Here is an 18,846-nt window from a genome sequence, read left to right on the forward strand (position 1 = left end):
CTCCTCTTAAAGCCACTGAGTGCCTGCATGAGCCTAAGAATTCTAAGTCTACAGAATGATCTATAATGCATGGAGTGTGTGCTCTCAGTGGTGTTTTTCCTCTTTTCTTGACGTCAGTTGCCATTTGTAAGGGTTGCCAAGGTAATGACCAGACACATCTAAAGACAAGCCTGCAAGAAAGGACAGCAGACTTATTTTTTCCCTTTTAGCATCAACTATGTTTAAAATTCATAACACATTCAGTTTGATGAAATCTACTTCACAGAGAGCCAAACTTCACAGTACAGAGAACTCTCCCCTCTCCCCCATCTTTGCAGCTCTGCTTTTAATGACTGGATTTGTTCAAAAACTGCGTATAGACTTTTATATATGCTACAGTATTTTTCTGAGAAAAAAAATGTGAGGAAGCGCTGGTTGTATTTCATGAAATCGTTTTGGTTATGTCAATAGAAAGACCTAGTTTACCTCAAAGGCAGACATAGGAAAAATTGGGATCTGTTCAAAAAGGGAATATTTTGTGGTCCTTGAAAAGGATGTGTTTTTAAAAAATTAATTAAGAAATAGTACTTGGGGTTATCAATCAACATGGTTAATCGATATGTTTCCAATGAACAGATAGTCACATCACACTTACTCTAGGTTTTATATCAATAAAAGGGTAATTTTTACGACTTTACACATTAAAAAATATGTTTTTATTTTGTGGCAGAAATAAATAAACCTTCATGGGTTGAGGAGGAACCCCATGACAGTGAAGCCAAATTTCATTCTGTTTTGAAATGAACTCAACCTAATATTAGAAAATTAAGGTCTGGCATGCAGGACAATATTCTATTTTTCGTGGCCTTTTTTATTTTAAAATAAGTTCTTACTATTGTCTACTCTTAAGTACGTATGTTTTGGCATTATTGATATTCACTTATTTACTTTTCAAATGAAATTCAAAACATTAAACAAAAGTTGTTTTCTAAGGAAATCCTTTGCAAGGTGCAGAAATCTTTTTGTTTGAACAAACATTTAAAAATATTTTCTATGAGCTACAGGGACGTTTTGTTCTTGAGCATACTTGCCCTCTAGGGTGCCAACTAGAGGATCAGAAATATATCCTCAAACACCCTTAGTCCCCCAACACCTTAGATTCTCTTCATAACCCACTGTGAATTTGATGATCGAATATATTTACCTTTTTTGAGACAATTTCTATTTGCAGCTTGAACCTCTTCTTGGATGAAAGATTCCATAAACTGAGCATCAACTATGTAAGATTGTAGTGTCCCTCTTTTTATGCCTCTTAAAACTATAAAATTCAAGCTTCAAATCATGTGCCCTTTTAGTATGGAATTTGATGGAAAATTCCATGTCCACTCACCCAGTCCACTCCTTTCCTCACTCAGTGAGACTGGATCATGTCGCTATCTTGAGTCTCTACCATAGGCCAGGATTCAGATCCCAAACCCCTGGAGGTCTTTCCCTCTGCTATGGCTATTTTGGAATTTGGAATTTCTACTTTGAAGCTTCCTCAGCTCTATTGTGTCTTCCTTGACAGTAACCTGCATTTCATGTGAGTGTGCAAACAGATTTTAGTTTGATCCTTAAAACAAATGAATGGATTAATACATACTGAATGCTAACATCTTGATGGCATGGAGAAATTGCTGTTGTGGGAAATGAGCGGAGAAGAGAAAAGTATAATTCAAAATACCCCCCACTGGGTTGTGTTAGCTTTCTCAAATTTTCTGAACCTCTGTTTTATTAAATTTTAAGGGTAGGAGACATCTATTAACAAATCCCTATGGGTGGGCCGGCCCCAGGGCTGAGTGGTTAAGTTCGCACTCTGCTTTGTCGGCCCAGGGTTTTGTCGGTTCGGATCCCGGGCGCAGACACGGCATCAGGCCATGCTGAGGCAGCGTCCCACATAGCACAGCCAGAAGGACCTGCAACTAGAATATACAACTATGTACTGGGGGGCTTAGGGGAGAAGAAGAAGAAGAAAAAAGAAGATTGGCAACAGATGTTAGCTCAAGTGCCAATCTTTAACAACAAAAAGTCAAAAAAAAATCCCTACGGGCAACTTTATGACAGTTAATCAGTCCTTGAGTTTCAATTGAGCCACTGCTGTGGTGCCTGGCCCCGTACTGGGATATTACGGTATTTGTGACTTTCCCAAGTGCCGAGCTTCAGAAACCGCGTAAAGAAAAGCAGTATAACGCTCTGATGCAGGGACAATCCTTCCCTCCCTTCTTCCTATTCCTCGCAGATTCTCTGGCTTTGGGTTCTTTCTTCTGGCTCTCCTTGCAGTGACTTTCCGTCTGGCTTCACCAACACCAACTCTGCACGTCCACAGCTCACCTCACTCGCACCTGCCTGGTGTGCTTAATTCTGGCAGACTGCTACCCCCAAGAGAGCCTCTTCCCACTGGCCTCAGCCTTGGATACCCTCCCTGGCTCACCTTCCTCCTCCGCTCTTAGCCTTCTCACCAAAGGAAAGGACTAGACATAGTAACTTTTTCCAGATAGACTTAAAAGGTACAGGGGGAGTCACTGAGCAGAGCTCATAGAGCCTTAATACCGAGAGGCAACAGAGTTAAGAGCTGTGTGACCTTGAGAAAATTACTTAATTCTGATCTGTTTTCTCTTTGGTAAAATAGAGATGACAATGTTCACTTCACTGGGTTATTGGAGGGATTAAATAAGATAATGTACAGAAAGAACCTTACACATGGCAGACTTAAAAAGATGGTGGCTCTAATTACTTTGAGATTATTTCTGAATTATTGTGTGTAATATTTGTACAGAAGTTGGAGCCCAGATTTAAAAACAGTAACAACAACAACAATAACAGCAAAACAACAACAAAGAAGTAAATCAGTTTGGCCCTAAAGTGAAAATGAAGAAATGGTCCTTAGCCACTCTGTTTATTTAAGCTTCCAATTTTTAAGCATACTCATTCAACCAACATGTGGTAAATGCTTTCTATTTGCCAGGTGTTATGCTGAGTAGATGTTCCTCTGCTCCAGGGTCTTGCAATCTAGTTGAGAAGACAAATGTGTAAACACGTGACAGATATTGAAAAGGTCATATTGCTGTGAGAAGCCCTTGACTCTACCTGGAAAGGTCTGGAAAGGCCAAACCCCTGTTCTCAGTTCCCCGTAGAAGCAGCAGGGTGAAGAGGAAAGCTTTTACCCTGGTAAGCCAGCCAGAGTTGAAAACTGGTGGCCTCTGAGCCATATCAGGACTGCAAACTTTTGATTGGTCTTTACAGGGTTTTAAAAATCAAGAATATCTTACCTAAAAGTCCAGAATTATGGATTTTCCTGAAAATTTATAAGATCTGGCCATTCTAGAGTATAATCAACTGGATTTGGACTAGCTGCTTTCAGTTTGTTTTATCACCAAACCTCTTGATGCACCTGTTTGACCTACCAACTCTCTGTAGGCATTTGAGATTTGAGCCTTTCAACCAGACACACTTGGGGCCAAATCCTGCTTTTACCACTGACCAATTGTATTGCCTTCAGCAGTTGACCCTCAGTTACCTGTTTGTTAAGGGGAATCCATGATATCACCTTTGCCTTTTTTTAGAAAGTGGATTCTAGAAGAGTGTGGATTGGATCAGCACCTTTCAAAATGTGGTCAACAAACAACTTTTCTCAGTATCATCTACATCACTGCTTCTCAGAATTTACTGTGCATATGAGTCACTCGTGTATTCTGTAAACTGTGCTCTTTCAAAGTCGGAGCTGTGTCATCTAACACAACCCAATACAGTAGTCACTAGTCCTGTGCGACTATTTAAATTAACTAAAATTCAGTTAGTCACACTTGTCATATTTCAAGTGCTCAATAGACAAATGCGGCCTGTGGCTACCTTACTGGATGGTGCAATTGTAGAACATTTCCATCATCATGGAAAGTTCTATCAGCTAGTGTTGTAGATGGCATTGTCTAATATGTCCACCTGAGATCACCCGATTATCTAGGGGATATAATTTTATTTGATCTACTGTGTTTTATTGATTAGGCTTCCAAGTCTTTAAAAGTAGATGTTAATGTCTAGAAGATTGTTAAATTGAAAAATATTTTTGTCCTGTAGAGATAGAAATGATTTATGTCCAGTAAGAAGTGGGAGTGAGACAGGAACAAGCCTAACAAGACAGAGTCATCTGCAAGGCCCCTGACCTAACAAGGTAAGGCCCCTATCCAATCAGCAAGCTAGAAGAACAAGATAGAGGCCACCAAGATCCACATTCCGCAGCCTCTGGACTTTCTTGGGTTTATGCATGCACCCTAGCACCCAGGAGTCCACTGTAGGTGACCTTAGCCCCATTAGCACAGTAAACATCACATGCAGGGGTAGAGAGCTAGCATGCTAATGATACATGAGTCACATGTAGTGGCACGCTACACAACAGCACCGGTACAGGCACAACCCCACCTCTACATACCATGACAAGGCACTCCTCCCCAACCTTTGCCTAACAAAAGCCCCACAGTCACACTCCCTAAGGAGCCAGTCACCTGCCCCTTTCTTGTCTGCATCAGCTCCCTTGTGCCTCTCCTGTGCACAAGCTAATAAACTCTTACTTTTCTACTCGTTTGTTGTCTCTCTTGATTTCTATCCTGGGGGACAATAAGAACACAATGTGCTGGTAATAGGAGCAGTCTGCCACAATTAAGCAACGATGAAAAGAACAATAGGGGGCTGGCCCTGTGGCCAAGTGGTTAAGTTCGCACACTCCGCTACAGGCGGCCCATTGTTTCGTTGGTTTGAATCCTGGGCACGGACATGGCACTGCTCATCAAACCACACTGAGGCAGCGTCCCACATGCCACAACTAGAAGGACCCACAATGAAACACATACAACTATGTACTGGGGGGCTTTGGGAGAAAAAGGAAAGAAATAAAATCTTTAAAAAAAAAAAGAACAATAAAGGCATTAGTCACTTTTCTATTCTCTATCTTACTTTGCAGTCTTATCCATGTTCTTTTCTTCCATTGGTGAAACACACATGATACCAGCTCAACACAAGTTTGACATAAGGGAAGCCATATTGTAGAAAAGAAGCCATATTGTAACTTTGAATGACCTCTGATTTATTAACCCAGACATGCTTCATAGATTTTATGGCCCCTCCCAGCTGCTATAAGTTGATAACTTTGTTCTTTTGAGTTCCTTAGGAATGCGATGACCCCCAGGCAGAGAATCTATGCTGATAGCCATCATCAACGACAACTGAAAGATCAGGGTATAGGGCGTTGCTCCAGTCTCTGATGCATATCCAGTAAAACAAAAGACTATCAGGAACTGAGACTAGATGTCTGCCAGATGGAGGCCCCATTGGGATTAGGTCTATTTTTCAGGGACTGTTAAAATTTGGGCTGTCTATACTTCTTATCCTTCTGGTTGGATACTTGATTATAAAATGTGCCTTTAGATGTTGTTCCAAAACTCCTTAGCAAGGTACAAAATTTCTAATAATGCAAAATGTCAACCTGAAGCTGGGAACAAGAGAATATTTCCAAATGAGTGCTAAACAATTTCATTCCTCTAGCCCAGATCTACGCCCTGATTCAGCAGAAAGTAGCTGGATGGTTCGTTGCCCCAAATCCCTCAAGAATGAGGAATGACCAAAGAATAGGGGCGATTGAAACCAGCAAACATTTAGCCATTGATGATTAAGTAGCTAGGAACCAAAGGTTTTTTTCCTTTTTGCAATTACTGATTATAGCTTTTAGCGGTTTAACCCACTCACTGTTAATTGTGCTGTTTAAGCAATATGCTATCTGACTTCTACTAGATTCCTAGAGATAACATCTCCCTGGAGCCTGGGTCACCATGGTAATGGGTGGGTGAGCTGTTCTTCAGGAATTAGAACCCCTTGTCCACTTCAGGCCAGTTCAGACCACCAACTCATCAACTGGGCCTGTGCAGATGTCTGATAAGTGACCTTTTGACGTCAAGAGGCTAAAAATTCCACTCTCAGATCATGCTAATGCCACCATTTTGTGGACATGTGTCCTATGAAGAGGCATGGAGTCTGACTACACTTGCGCAGCTCATCAATTATCTCACTTCTCCTCACCTCCAATCATCTTTCTCCACGTTTCAGGCCACCTTGCCCCCCTACCTCATAAATATCCCTGAGTCCCTATTTTTGGAGAAGCAGATTTGAGACTCGTTCTCTTGCTTCCTCATATGGCTGCCTTGCGATTAAAAAGGATACAACAGGAACTGACCTAATTTACCTAGATATTTGTCCATATTTTTAACATCGTAATAGGAAGTATCACCATTTGACAATGTGTTGAGGACAATTTGTTTATTTTGAGATGCAACTCAAAATTTAAATAGAACATAAGTTCTGTGATGAAACTAAGTGCTACGTGGGATGTTGTGAGTATTTGGCTTCAAACTGAATTTGAGTTTTCTTTGCCTGTCGCCACCCCAGTATCACTGCAGCTAAAACATTACATGCCAATTTGCAGATATCTGACCAAACATTCCTCACAAGATTCTAATGTCTAAGCCAAAAATAGAGTTTCTGGGCCCATAAATCTGAGGATTACCCCTTGAACCCTCAAGGGCCACTCTATACAGTGCTGTTTGAGTGTCTGCTGATTTCTCTCCTAGACATGTCTATTTTATTCTCTCTCTAACTCAACACCGCCTTTATTATCTTTATTGCAAAAGTCTGCACTGTGCTTCTGTGCCAAGGCCCTGTCAAGTTATACTCTAAATTGAGTTTTCTAAGTCTGGCTGCATAAACTTTGAAAAACAGAGAACTAAATCTCCCTCTCTCTTCTCCTTCTTGAGTAGTTCCTTAAATGATAAATAAATGGCAGTGTTACACACATAGAAGATCCTCAATAAACAGTTCTGAGCTATAGGAAAATTATTTTTGGCGCCATTCCCAGAATGAAACAACAACAACAATTTGATTTTATATATGAACTGGACAAAAGGACGTTAAGAATGCACTAGGAGGCTTAAGGGAAAGGGGAGGAAAATTCTGTGAGCAATTCTCCAACCCAGAGGATAAGAATGTTGTGAGGGGCTGGCCCTGTGGCAGCCCAGGGTTTCCCGGTTCAGATCCTGGGTGCAGACATGGCACCGCTCATCAGGCCACGTTGAAGTGGCATCCCACATGCCACAACTAGAAGGACCTGCGGCTAAGATATACAACTATGTGTTGGGGGGGGGGGCGGGGATTTGGGGAGATAAAGAAGAAAAAAAAAAAAAGAATGTTGTGAGTATGTGCATTGTTCTGGAAAAAGGGTCTTTAGCAATTAAATAGTTAAACCTAGATTGAATGCAGGCAGCAGCTGGAGGGGGTGTTTACACAGCAAGGCAGGAAGTATGGAGTCAATGACTTCTGCTGGCAGGAAGGAGCAGGGGAGGGGGGAGGGAGAGGAGAGCACGGTGCCTGGAGGGGAGCATTCTTAGTTGTTCTCATCCTGGAAGATTTTCTCGCACAATTTGAAGCCAGTTATTGGCCAGAAAACTCCTCCTATTGCTGCAGAAAGGATGAAAAGGTGCTGAGCGCAGATAGAGTGAAGCCAAAGTTAGGAGATACAGGCCTTGTGCCCAGAATGTGTTTGGAACTTCCAGCATTTGAATGAAGCTACATAAAAGTAGGAATTGAGATGCTCAAACATCTAGAAATATAGTTGATAAAGACTTCTTAAATAATAATCAAAACAGCTAACATTTATTTAGCAATTTTTACATGCCAAGAGTTGCATTAGATGTTTTATGTTCATTATCCCATTTAATTCTCAAGAACCCTAAGAGGAAAGTCCCTGTTTTAGAAATTAGTCCTCAGTTTTGTTTTTTTTTTTCTGGTTTTTCACTTTCTTTTTTTTTTCCGAGGTGATTGGCCCTGAGCTAACATCTATTGCCAACATTCCCCCCTTGTTTTTCTCCCCAAAGCCCCAGTACATAGTTGTATATCCTAGTTGTAGGTCATTCTAGTTCCTCTATGTGGAATGCCACCACAGCATGGCTTAAGAAGCAGTGTGAAGGCCCGCACCCAGGATCTGCACTTCTCCCTGGGCCGCTGCAGTGGAGCTCCGGATCTTTGCCGCTCAGCCATGGGGCCGGCCCCCTATTCCTTGTTTTACAAATGAGTGAACTGAGACTTTGCAGGTTAAATAGTTTGCCCAAAGTATAAATTTAAATAGTTTGTCTCCATTGTAGCACAAATTTGTAAAAGTTAGAAACATGATCTTTGTACAAATACATAATCCCCAAGATTTACTTAGGTCGTTTATGAGGGAAGCAGCTGGTTCAAAGGGGAGGATAGGAGACTGTGTGTGTGTGGGTGGGTGTGTGTGTGTGTTATGGCACCAGGTTCATTTTTGCCTGCCACCTGGAAAGCCAAACACCAAGGTGAAGAAGATAAAACCTGGGACAAGTTGGTTAACCTCCCTGTGCCTGGTTTCCTCATCTGTGAAATGGGGATCGTAATAGTAACTATCTGACAGGGTTATTGTGAGGATTAAATGGATCAATGCATGGAGAGCACTTAGAATAGTCTGCTACTTTGTTAGCAGTTATGTTAGTTTTCTTATTATTTGTATTATTAAGCCATTGTACCTGAAATCACTCAGGGTGCTAAGATTGTGGCTTCTGAATATTTGCATAGAAGTTGGCATACTGTAAATATGAATGGGTATTCAGTACCAGGCTGTCATACTAAATAACTATAAAACACAGCAATGGAGTCAGTCTCACTTGTTTAAATGGAGAAGCAAAGCATGAAGGGGATAAGAACAATTCTATCATTTTAAGATGTGCCCATTCTAGGGGCCGGCCCCATGCTCAAGTGGTTGAGTTCGCGCACTCTGCTTCTGCGGCCCAGAGTTTCGCCGGTTGGAATCCTGGGCGCGGACATGGCACCACTCATCAGGCCATGCTGAGGCAGCGTCCCACATACCACGACTAGAAGGACCCACAACTAAAATATATAACTATGTGCTGGGGGGATTTGGGGAGAAAACATAGGAAAAAAAGAAAAAGAAGATTGGCAACAGGTGTTAGCTCAGGCGTCAATCTTTAAAAAAAAAAAAAGATGTGGCCGTTCTAAAGTCTATTCTTTAGTAAGAACCAAGAAATGTTCTAAACCAAATGCTAAACTCTGTGTATTAGTCGGCTAAGTCTGCCTCAACAGAATACCACAGGCTAGGTGACTTAAAAACAGAAATTTCAGTTTTTTCACAGTTTTGGAGGGTGGAAGTCCAAGATCAAGGTGCCAGCAAGGTTGGTCTCTGGTGAGACCTCTCTCCTTGGCTTGCAGACGGCCACCTCCTTGCTGTGTCCTTACCTGGCCTTTTCTCTGTGCACGCACACTCCTGGTGTCTCTTCCTCCTCTTAAAAGGACACCAGTCCTATTGGATTAGGGCCCCACCCTTACAACCTCATTTAACCTTACTTTTATAAAGATCCTATCTCCAAATACAGTCACATTGGGGGTTAGGGCTTCACCATATGAATTTGGGGATGGGAGGTACATAATTCAGTCCATAAGACTGTCTCACTCCTTTGCCTTAAAACTTTGAAGTTTTCCCCACTGGCTTGAGAGAAGGTCCACCCGGGCCATGATGACCAGAGGTTACTTCCCACCACACTTCCCTGTAGGGTCCTTCTATGTCTTAAGCAAAATTCATCATATGTTATTTTGCTTGAGGTATGTCCTTCTTTGGCAGTACTCATTCTGTCCCCTGCTCCTAGAATGCCTTTCCCCATCTCTGTATGTCCACATTGTATCTATAGCTTCCTCCAGGAAGCCTGATCCAATCCTCCCTGGTGGAAATCCTCTCTTCTCAGCTGAGCTCCCAAAGCACAGTGTCTCCCTTTCAGAACTTTTCATTTTCTCCGTTTTATATTGGTCCATGCCTCAGCTCCTTTATGAGTTTCTTGGGTGCCAACTAGTTCTGATTCATCTACCATAATCTTTCCCCAGTACAGAGCCTTATTCCACATAAATGTTCCAAAAAATGTGTTGAGTGAGATGTTGATGCATGCCAATGACAACTAGGATGGGTGGACAGAGTATGAGGAATCAGGAAGGACAAACATCAACCTTTAACGGTGATTATCCACAGAGGAGTGAGATTTCAGAGATCTTTCATTTTATATTTTCTGTATTCCAGAATCGTTTGAATTTTTTTTTTTTTTTTGGAGGAAGATTAGCCCTGAGCTAACATTCACCACCAATCCTCCTCTTTTTTCTGAGGAAGACTGACCCTGAGCTAACATCCCTGCCCATCTTCCTCTACTTTATATGTGGGATGCCTGCCACAGCATGGCTTGCCAAGCAGTGCCATGTCCGCACTCGCGATCTGAACCAGTGAACACAGCGCATCTGAAGTGGAATGTACGAACTTAACTGCTGCACCACTGGGTTGGCTCCTGAATTTGTTTTGTTTTATTTTGTTTTGTTTTTGATTTTTTTTATGGAATATTAGCCCTGAGCTAACACGTGCTGCCAATGTTTCTCTTTTTGCTGAGGAAGACTGGCCCTGAGCTAACATGCATGGCCATCTTCCTCTGTTTTATATGTGGGACGCCTGCCACAGCATGGCTTGCCAAGTGGTGCATAGGTCCGCACTGGGGATCTGAATCGGTGAACCCCGGGTTGCCAAAGCAGAACGTGTGAACTTAACAGCACCACCAGGCCAACCCCTGAATTTTTTTATATAAATGCATTACTTGTTTAATAAGAAAAAATATTGAAAAACTTTTGCCTTTTTTTTTTTTTTTGAGGAAGATTAGCCCTGAGCTAACTACTGCCAATCCTCCTCTTTTTTGCTGAGGAAGACTGGCCCTGAGCTAACATCCATGCCCGTCTTCCTCTACTTTATACGTGGGATGCCTACCACAGTGGCTTTTGCCAAGCAGTGCCATGTCCACACCCGGGATCCGAACCGGCGAACCCTGGGCCACTGAGAAGCAGAATGTGCAAACTTAACCACTGCACCACTGGGCTGGCCCCTGAAAAATTTTTAAAAGAGGTAGGTGGGAGGAGATGATCGACGTCAGGAAGCATGGCTATTAGACCTAAAACGCATTGTCCATGTGGCCAAGATAGTGAAGGATGGGGGCTTCAAAGGCACCTGACAGAGGGATGCACCAGGCAGAAGCACCCATTCTAAAAAATAATTTACAAAGTTTGCAGAATTATTTGATCATTTAAAATATGTTCATGTATAACTAACGAAAATGGAAACTCCAAAAAAAAAAAAAATGCTGTACATGGTAAATGCCTCATAGTAACTTTCTGTGGTATTGAAAAAATTTTAAGGGGCTGGCCCCGTGGCCGAGTGGTTAGGTTCGCGTGCTCCGCTGCAGGCGGCCCAGTGTTTCATTGGTGGCACTGCTCATCAAACCACGCTGAGGCAGCATCCCACATGCCACAACTAGAAGGACCCACAACGAAGGATATACAACTACGTACCGGGGGGCTTTGGGGAGAAAAAGGAAAAAAATAAAATCTTTAAAAAGAAAATTTTAAGTATATGTCATGCCATCCATTTTGAAATACAGTTTTTACCACATATTGAACCTGCAACTTATCATTTCTCGTTTTCCTCTTCTGGTCTTTACCACCACATGGAAAGCTATCCCAGAGTTCCAGAGAAAAAATAGAGATTGTTTTTGAAATTAAAAAGCGTAAAGTCAGGGGTCCTACCCAGTGGTGCAGTGGTTAAGTGCGTATGTTCCTCTTCGGGGGCCCAGGGTTCGCCAGTTCGGATCCCGGGTATGGACCTACGCACTGCTTGTCAAGCCATGGTGTAGCAGGCGTCCCACATTTAAAGTAGAGGAAGTTGGGCACAGGTGTTAGCTCAGATACAGTCTTCCTCAGCACAAAGAGGAGGACTGGTGGCAGATGTTAGCTCAGGGCTAATCTTCCTCAAAAAAAAAATACAGCATAAAGTCTTTTGGTGGTAACTGGGAGAAAATAGATTTTTAGGAGAGTAAACGATAACACAGTTGGGAAAAAAAGGTAAAATCTATTTCAGAACGTGTCTTCAGGTTCTCATGCGTACCTTTAGGATTATCTACACAAAGCTGAATTAACACACATGCGTGCGCACATACACACCTTACTTAGAAACCTTACAGACATTTATGCTCATTACACTTAACAACGCATACGTGTAGAACCTGAAACTGCAGCTGGTTACTTTTATTCTGCTTTAAACACAAAGTAGAAATGAATCCAGAGAGAAAACATGAAGCGTGCTTTCTCAGAGGCCAGTCCTGCCATAGAACACAGTGAATGTTGTCCTCTGGGAGGGAGGCAAGCCATTTAAATTCAGAGAACAGATTCTCTACACTGGCAAGCTATTTTTAGCCCAAGCTGTAGCTTAATTTGGAGCCAACCAGTTGAGGTCTTGCCTTTTTCTTGGATTGATTTTTTTTTTTTTAGTGGCATTAGATATCTATATATATGGAAAAGGATTTCTCCAAAACTAGCATTTTAAATGTTCTTGAAGAATATATGTTCTAAAAGTAGTTGAAAAAGATGTTCCTGTTAGGGCTTTGAAAGTTTTTGTTTATCTGTAGACTGTTGTTGTTTTAAAATTCACTGCGTATGGCCCGAAAGAAAAGAAAGATGCTCTTAATTGGTTTATTCAACTACAGTTCTGGGGTGTATGCCAACCTGCACAGCTACCTGATAGAATAGCAACACTGCCTTGATGCCAGGTGCCTGGCCTGCGAGGCCGGACCAAAATAAAGATGTGGGAGTTTCTTGGCTTCCAGAAGACTGTGCCGCTCGTGCTTGGAACCATCTCCTTGGGCTTAAAGGGTAGCCAGACATTTATTCTATCAGCCATGATGACTTGGCTGCTGCTAGGATGCCTGCTCCTTGCTGTCTATCAGGATAGTCTAAATTAAAATTCTAATTAATTAAAATAAAATAAAAAATTACTTTCCTCAGTCACATTTCACTAGCCACATTTCAAGTGCTCAGTAGCCACATGGGGCTAGTGGGCCACCATATTGGACAGTATAGAGCCTTTCCCTCATGACAGAAAATTCTATTGGACAGCACTGGTCTACACCAATGACAAAACAACATTAGGCAGTTTTGTGAAAAGCACTAGAGAGGGAGTCAAGAGACCCAGAATTTGGTCTTATTCCAGCCTCTATTTTTGTTTTTTGACAAACAGATATATAGTGTTTATTACATACCAAGTTCTATTTTAAGCACTTTATAAATATTTAATCCTCATAATATGCCTATGAGCTGGTACAATTATCCCTATTTTCCAGATGATATGACTGAGGTACAGACATTAATTAACTTACTGAGCCAGTAAGCGGCTGAGCCCAGATATGACCCCAGCATTCTGCCTTCAGAGTCTATGGTCTTAACCCCTACTTAATGCTGCCTTTCTGGAAATCCATGTGATTTAAGAAAATTGTTTTGCCTCACTCATCAAAGGAGGAAAGTGGGCTGAATGCCATCTAAGGTCCTTTCCACTGCCAATGGTCTAGGATTCATTCACTCACGCAATTGTTATTGAATGCCTACTCTGGGTAGAGAGTATCTTAGATGCTGGATATACACGGATGAACAAAGTAGATGTGGCTATTGCCCTCATAGTGAGAGAAGCAGACATTAATCAAGCACGTAAATACGAGGACAATTGCCACGGGGAGCAGTGTGACAAAGGATTGGCTTTCAGTACTGAAAGTGTTTAATGAGATTTGCCCCAGTCAGAGAAGCCAGACATGGCTCTTTGGAGCAGCCAGAACTTGACCACTGTAGCCAACACTTAGAGGAGGGGAGATGGAGGAGCCTCCACTGTCCTGCCTGCCGCCACCCAATGAGGGTCAGCTGTGCCCATGTGCCCCCAAGGTGGTGTGTTCACCATGGGTCTCTGTGGGTGGGGGGCGGGAGTGAGAGGGTGAGGTTGGAGGCCGTGGGTGAGTGGGAACACAGAGAAACAAAATATGCCCTCCCTCAGGGCACTCTGCTCCCTAGCTTGCCCAGATTCATGTCTCCTGGGCAACCAGCGCATGTGCCTACGTCAGAGTTAAAAATGGAACGCAGGCTAACATCTGTAATAGGGGCCAAAAATAATTTGGGTTTCGGCCTGTACACATCTTACACGTAGGGGATAGTTGAGCACGTGCCTATGTCAGTACTGTCAGTGTGTGACAAGGCAAAAGTGTGCAAAAACACAGCTAGTGAATTGAGGCAAGAAACTTCATGTCAGAGATTTGCTTCAGGGCTTCCGACTACAGAGGCTTTGCTCCAGAAAGAGCACTGATTCTCAACTCTGTAAGTGGGGAGTTTTGTTAAAGAGAAAAAACATTAAAAAGAAAGAAAAGAGCCAATAGGAACCCTGTTCTGAAGAAGCTTCTTTCCCTTCTCTCACTTTTCTGCTGTGGCTTTTCCCCAAGGCCTCAGTTTCTTTCTCTTTAGCAAACTCATTCTATTTCACGGCTTTAACCAGCTCATCAGTAGATGGTGCAAATGCAGACAGGAGGCCAGCACGGGGAGATCCTACTCTGGCCTTGAACCTGGATACTAGGAAGAAAGATTGCCTTCTGAGAGTTAACAACCAAACCAGGGCGGTGGCTCAGAAGAGTGATTGATCATACAGAGCTGACTTAAAACTGGGGTTGCAGGCTCAGCAGCACCTACAGGGGCAGGACAGGTGGCAGAAAGGAGTGAACCGGGCTGGGCCGGGTCCATGGTGAACTGGAGATTGTGTGCTACTTCCACTGCTCCAGTGAATTGTCACCCAATTCCTTTTTTTCTATTTCTTCTTTTCTTTTTTTTTAAGAGAAGTCAGAAATTTGTATTTTCATATGTAACGTGGGCAACTAATATACATTAAGTGGCACAACAACGCCTCTGCAGAACAGACGTGGTCTTTTGCTTCTAAGACTTGCTAGTCTCATCACATCTAAAGAAGGAGGCTGCCTATGGGGAGAGGAGTGGCCAGAAGAAAGCATAAAGAATGGAGGGTGAACAGAGGCGAACAGAGGGCCCAGATCTGTAGTACTGTGGTACCGAGTGTGAAGAGCAGAAGAATCCACTCCACATGGCAGGTACGTGTTGAGTCACCTGTGGGATGTATGCCTCAGATGATCATGGCTTGGTAACATCAGCCACTAGGATTATCCAGCTAACTATTCACTCTGGCTTGGGGCTCACCATGCTACTTCTGCCTATTATTTGGTTTCCCAAGATCTGTCCACAGATAGAGAATTCAAATATGAATATCCAGCTTATTTGGTAGTTTCACTTCACCTTCTAAAATAACAAATGAGAATTCTGATTTTACAAATTCATCTCTTTTGGTTAAATCAAGTGTGTCCCTCAGAACCTCACCTCCTAAGACACTCTTGATAATTAACTTTCTATGTGATGATATATAGAATGAAATACTATTCAGCCATAAAAAGGAATAAAACTGTGCCATTCACAACAACGTGGATGGACCTTGAGGGTATTATGTTAAGTGAAATAAGCCAGATAGAGAAAGACAATCTCTGTATGACTCCACTCATACGTGGAAGTTAAACATGTAGACAAAGAGAACAGATTAATGGCTACCAGGGGAAAGGGGAGGTGGGGGGTGGGCACAAAGGGTGAAGTTGTGCACCTGCAACATGACTGACAAACAACAATGTACAACTGAAATTTCACAAGGTTGTAAACTATCATAATCTCAATAAAAAGTTTAAAAAAATTTCTATGTGATGATCCTATATATATATCAGGTCTTAGATCTGCAATCACTAGTTCCTCCAAGGAAACTTAGCTTCTTGAGTGGGAAATGGTATTTAAAGGCCACAATCTGTGCTGTCATTACATCTAGGCCTCTTCAGTGGTCAGAGCTAGGAAATACATATTTCTAGAAATTAAAAAAAATTTACAGGCTCAGGCTGATATTTCCAATTCAAATTTAACATTACAGGGGATATATATATATATATATATATATATATATATATACTACTGTGGAAAATCTTGATTCCTAAAAACAATAACATAGTTATTTGCTTTATTCTGCAATATAAAAAATAGTTTCAAAATAATACTAATATTACCATTAACAATGAAACTATTTAAGGCATAAAGTTGATGATTTCTTTGCAGCTCTCTTTGTCTCTAGAATATATTCCACTGAGGATATATAGTCAAAATCCTGTGTTAATAACTTGGAGTGATTATTTTCTCTGTGTAGGTTTATCACCAACTTGATACAGAGTTAAAAACAATGAAACATTCATTTCAATTTTTTTAAGTTTTAGGAACTGCTTTTTCTTTTGGATATGCAAAATACTAACAAGATGCCAAATCTAAAATGATATAATAAAGTACACTCTGAGAAGAATTACTTCCATCTGCTTTTTTATTAGTTTTGGCTTATCTTTTTAGTATTTCTTTTGCAAATATAAGCAGATAGGTATCTTTTTTAACCCTATCCTCTTCTTACATGATACTAGAGGAGGGGTAATCATGGGAGCTTCACCCTGCCCTGGATGCTGCCACTCCAGTGAGGGGTCAGCTGTGCCCACATGTCCCCCATGGTGGTGTTTGCCATCGGCCTGTGTGGATGAGAGCATTGTGGTTATATAAGAAAATGTCCAGATTTGTCTTTCCCACTTGGATACTGCCAGTTAAAATTCATTATGCATAAAGCCAAAGCATCGGTCTCCTCCTCAAACTAACTGCCTCCAAACTTCCCTGCGTCTGTGCTCAGTGCCTCAGTTCTCTCAATCAACATCAAAACTTGGTCAACTTGGACTTCTCCCTTCTGTTTGGTCTTCATGATCTAACAATCACCAAGACATTTGACATCCACATTTTTGAGCATCGACTATATGCCAAGCGTGTGATGAATAAGACATATTTGGTGATCCCAAGGAGCTTCCATTGCAGTGGGGAAAACACAGAATAAATAAACGACCCCAGTATGGTCTAAACTGCTGTAATCGAAGTAGGCAGGAAATGGTTTAGGAGAACAAAGGGAGCATAGAAAACTCTAACTAAAGAGGGCTTCACAGAGGAGGTGACGCCTGAGTTGAGTTTTGGAGGAAAGTGGGAGTAGAATTTAATCATGAGAAGAAGAGGATGAGGATGGGAGAAAGAGCATTCCAGGCACAGAGAGCTCTGAGGTAGACAAGAGCAGGATGTGTTCCAAGAACTACAGATTTTTCAGTATGCTTGGTGTGTCACAGTCTTGGCAGCAGAAGAAAGATAATTAGAGACCTGATGGTGAAGAATTTAATCTACTTACCATGTTACAGATTTTGGTTTTTTACCTGAAATCCCTGGAAAGACCTCAAAGGATTTAAAACTGTAGTGATGTAATCAGAACTGCATTTTAAAAAGATCACCCTGGAGGTTGATCTGAGAATGAGAAGGGAATAAAAGAGGAAAAGTCTGGAAGCAACACTTGGGCAATAATTTAGGGGAGAAATGCTGAGTGCCTGAGGCCTGCCACGGAGGGCAGTGGCAGAAAGGATGGTGGGAAGGAAACTGACTTGAGGGATGTGAAGGAGACAGAACCAATAAGACTTGGCTAGTGGATGGTGACTCTAGGGTAGTCTCAGACTTCTGGTTTGGCCAACTAAATGGGTGGTGGCACCATTCATTTAGAATGGGAGCACAAGGGGAGAAGCAACAGGTTGGAGGATGGGGACAACGATGAGGGTATCCAAGTGGAATAATACTATGAAAAAATATTCATCCAACAAATACCTATTGAGCATCTACTCTGTGAAAAGCACAATATTTTCTAGAAAGTGAGCAACAGATCACAAAACAAGGATGAAGATGTGCAGGAGTTTATTTACAATAGAGAGAGGATTAGAGAGGGAAGAGAGCAGAGGGATGAGTATTAATGGGATTGAGTGTATGGAGCTTGCATCTGAGAAGCTTGAAGAAAGTAACTGAGCTCAAGGATGCAAGTAGGGTTGGCCCTGTGGCCGAGGGGTTAAGTTCACGCGCTCTGCTTTGGTGGCCCAAGGTTTTGCCGGTTCAGATCCTGGGTGCGGACCTAGCATTGCTCATCAGGCCATGATGAGGTGGCGTCCCACAAAGCACAACTAGAATGACCGACAACTGAAATATACAACCATGTACTGGGGGCTTTGGGGAGAAGAAGGAAAAATAAAAAAATAATAATAAATTTTTTTAATTTAAAAAAAAGGATCCAAGCAGTACGTTGACCTAAAATTGCTTCAGTGGAAATGAATGCTGCAGCCCCAGAGAGTTTCAGAGGCTGGTGAACTAAGTGCCTATCAATTCTTCTTTTACAAAGTTTTCATATCTTCCTTTTCATTCTCATTGCTGTCACCACAGCTCAGCTACTTCTTTCCTGTTCCTTTAATTTGTGATTTCTCCTCCTTTTTGTTTGTCTTTTTTATTCTAAAATATTTTTCCTTCTTTACAATATGCAAGCAAAAAGAAGAAACCTTAAACACACTCACAATCCTATCACTTATTAAATACTGTTAACGTTTTAGAGTAATTTTCCATTTTTTTCCTAATTGATGGGCGAAGGAAAGGTAGCATATACTTTTTTTATTTACAAAAAGAGAATTATATTATATATTTTGATTTTTAACATGCTTTTTAAAACTTAGTATGATATGGATCTCTCCCTCTACCCTTAAAGATTCCTCTGTAAGATAATTTTTAATGATCTCAAAGCTCTATATTATATTCTATTAAGTTGTTTCCAATTTTTAGTGTTAAGAACACCTCTGACCATTTCAACCTTATGCTATCTTTCCCTTATCCAAATTCATAACATTTATTGTCGGTTCCACTTATTTTACCTCTTATCACAAACTACTTTATAATATTTTT

Source organism: Equus asinus, chromosome 5 (genome assembly GCF_041296235.1).
Source record: "Equus asinus isolate D_3611 breed Donkey chromosome 5, EquAss-T2T_v2, whole genome shotgun sequence".
Classification (NCBI taxonomy): domain Eukaryota; kingdom Metazoa; phylum Chordata; class Mammalia; order Perissodactyla; family Equidae; genus Equus; species Equus asinus.